The sequence below is a fragment of the Vespula pensylvanica genome, chromosome 10, assembly GCF_014466175.1.
Source record: "Vespula pensylvanica isolate Volc-1 chromosome 10, ASM1446617v1, whole genome shotgun sequence".
Taxonomy (NCBI): domain Eukaryota; kingdom Metazoa; phylum Arthropoda; class Insecta; order Hymenoptera; family Vespidae; genus Vespula; species Vespula pensylvanica.
The window spans coordinates 2,345,714-2,349,222 of NC_057694.1; the positions used below are offsets into that span (position 1 = coordinate 2,345,714).

Consider the following 3,509-nt stretch of genomic DNA (forward strand, 5'->3'; position numbering starts at 1 on the left):
TTCACGTTGTAAATGACACCATTGCTGCTTCAGTTCGTATCAAGCAAACACGTCGCCCCGTCCCTCTTGTTAACTATAAGTAATTAGCAAATTTTTTCTATCGTACACCTAATTATTATACACAAATCGATAGTTAAACACGCGATTTTTAAAAGGCCGCGTTCGCAAGTCGGGATATTATGGTGTTTAAAAGATATTCGCGAAAATGAAATCAGCCTTTCGTCGATTCCCCGGAGAGCTATTGCGTCTATTTTTTTTCTCACTTTTCCAATTGATTTTCACAATATCGATACTTCTCTCGCTTTTTAATGATGCTCTGATCAACAATTTTACGTTTATAATTATGATTGATCGATATTTCGTATTATATTCAATTTTCATATATATTCATACACAAGCACACACGCACATGTATGGACTTTTTACACATTATATATGCACATCACTCTTCTAATCTTCTCCTTTTTTCACATACACTTTACATACGCTTTTAATTGTATCTTATATTAATTGAGATTTCACATTTTTCAGATTTTCAAGAATTTCACGAGATAGAACAGAATCGAATTAGTGCATCGTTTTTCATGGTCCAGAATTAAGAGGATGTTCGTTATTTGAAGGATCAACTACTACTGTCGGTAAGTCAACTTCTTTCTTCATATATTTCCTGAGTAATTGTGTAAGATGAAAAATATAATCCGGGATTGTATATAACGCGATCGAAAACTCGGCTTTGTTTCGGTGCGTTGCGTCGTCTCGATGTTCTTTTATATAGTTCATTGCTGTGTGTAACAAGATCTGTGTTTTTTCTTTCTTTTTTGTCATCGGCTTTCGCTTCGAATATAAGTACTTTGTAAGAAATAATATTGGTAGGACTGTCCAAAAATAATGCGTATTTCATGGTTATTCTCGTCGCCTATAACATTTCAATGTAGTTCTCTATATACTTATGTATCTATGTATTATTTTTTCTTCGTTCCTTTCTTTTCGATAGTCGAGCTTTCTCGATTACATACAATTATTATCGACACATGATATATAATTCGATTGTAAATGACGTTGTTATTCGTTTTGGTAAATAAATATTTAAAGAAGTATTATTTTTTCATATACATACAAGACACATATGACACACACACACACATATATATATATGTAAATACATAAATCATCGAATTATTTCAATTTAACATTATTTCGCGCGTAATATATAAAGCATAGAGATAATATAGGTACTTGTGATACAAGTGCGTATCTATTTAATGTTTCTATATCTTTAAAAAATATAATTATTTCATTAGAAAATTATTGTCTATGCTTAAAATTCGAATTAATTACATTTGTCATCCATATCGTATTATCTACGTACTTATATTATATTTTTTATTATTTCTCATTGAAAAATATAATATTTGATTTGACTCGATTGTACCTGTGATGACGTCATCGAATTATAGGGACTACTTTCCTTCCTTGCCACTAGTCTCATCGCCATCTTGGACGCAGTGACATGTGTACACGGTGTTTCGTCGCTCCGCATAATTACAGGTAATTAATAAATTTTTTCTAACGTACACTCTCTTCTAATATATCAATCGATAGTCAAACGCGCGATTTTTATGAGGCCGCGTTTGCAAGTCTGGAAATTATCGCGTTTAAGAGATATTCGCGAAAATAAAATCAGCCTCTCGTAGATCGCCGGGGAAGCTTTCGCGTCGCACTTTTTCTTCACTTTTCCTGTTTTATTTTCATAATAGTGATACTTCTCTTGTTTTTTAATGATGCCGTAATCAATAATTTTGCATTAATAATTGTAATCGATTGATATTTTGTATTAAATTCAATTTTCATATACATATACACACACACACGGATAGCACAGAGCATACGATCCTACACAAACATACACATACCACACATTAGGCATCCAATCGTATATATATATATACACATATATAGAGTAAGTAGATCATATATACATATATGTATACATATAGTATACAATTATGTATGTTCAGTATATGCATATAATTAGCCATACGTTACAACACACACACACACACATACACACAATGGATATTTCCCTACATATATTACGTACACACTTTTAATCTTGCCTATAGTAATATGATATTTCATTTTCAGATTTCTAAGAAGCTGTAGCTACAATACAGAACGTCGAATATACCAGTTTATACATCTCTTCGAAACGAATCGGTAAGTTTATCTCATTTTAATACATATAGCGACGCTTAATAGAGAGAAATAGGACATTGGCATATATTTTAGGCTATATATTTTTAAGAAATTTATTGATCAATATTTAAACAAAAACAGTCGAGTGTTCGAACTCTCTCAAGGATAGAAGAGAGATCTTTATTCCTGTATAACATTTGGACATGTACAGTCGAAAGTACTGATTAATTTCGTTTTAATTACGCATTTTATTACATAATTTTTTTATTCTAACTTTATCACGATTACATTAATATTACAGAGATTTTATTATTTTATAGGATAGTATAGGAATTCATATACTTTTTAGGTTATTCGTTATTTAATTTGTTCCTGCAGTTATTATTTTATTTTAGAATTATTACATATTACGATAGAATTTATTATATTTTTATTAACAATTGAGTCTTCGTATACAGTTACCTTCAAGCGGTGAGACTTGGGCAATCGCTATTGTTTAAGTTTGTATCTTAAAATACAAAGCAAGCTATATCGTACATTTCGAACGTTCGATAATTTCTTGAATAATTTATACAGTTTCTTGAACTGTGGTACAAATTAATTTCTTTCTGTTTTTCTGTTTCAGAACTTTATTGCAATCGTGCGCGTAGCAGTGCAGCAATCGAGTGTGTGTCGCTAAAATAAAAATATCGCGAAGTAGAAGCAGTGTTTGTTCGTACGCGTTCGCGATTTAAACAACAAATGTTCTTACATGGACTGCGTGCAATGCAGTCGTTAGAATCAGTGTTTGTAAGCGAAGTATTATGCTTTCTTAACAGTCGCATAGACTGTATTTATAAAAAAAAAAGAGTAGCTTTTCGTGAAATAAATTCAGTGACCGTTCGTCAATAAATAACTATCGCGAATTAGAATCAGTGCATCACTGAAGAGGATTTCGACCACCGTCGATGTTGACCTACCTCATTTTCAACCAACTATGAATCATTCACCCTCAATTTCGATCTAAATCGCGGACGAGTGTTTTGGAGCCACCGTAGAACTTCTTAATTAGTGAGTAAACAAATTTTAAGTCCCTCCAGTGCTCGATCATGCCGAGGACGAAAGGTCCGAATCGGCACGAGTTACTGGTTGTAATTTTTTAAATAATTTATTGACGAGCATGACCGTGAGTAACTCCTCTTTCGGATTTACTCGCGAGTGGTATATTTTTAATCGCCTATGTGTTTTCATTGTTTATATCTATTTTATTAGTTTAGGACAGGGTCTTCTTGTTTCTTAGATTGGACTAATTAATAGTGCAATTAATAACACTG

General features: G+C 32.1%; 1 long non-coding RNA gene across 1 annotated transcript; it reads left to right on the forward strand.

Annotated features, from left to right (window-relative positions):
• The first annotated feature begins 1,404 nt into the window (after window positions 1-1,404).
• LOC122632533 lies at window positions 1,405-2,869 on the forward strand. The gene is made up of 3 exons (XR_006327884.1): window positions 1,405-1,548; window positions 2,146-2,217; window positions 2,822-2,869. It is a non-coding gene; the product is annotated as an uncharacterized LOC122632533 (long non-coding RNA).
• The last annotated feature ends 640 nt before the right edge of the window (window positions 2,870-3,509 follow it).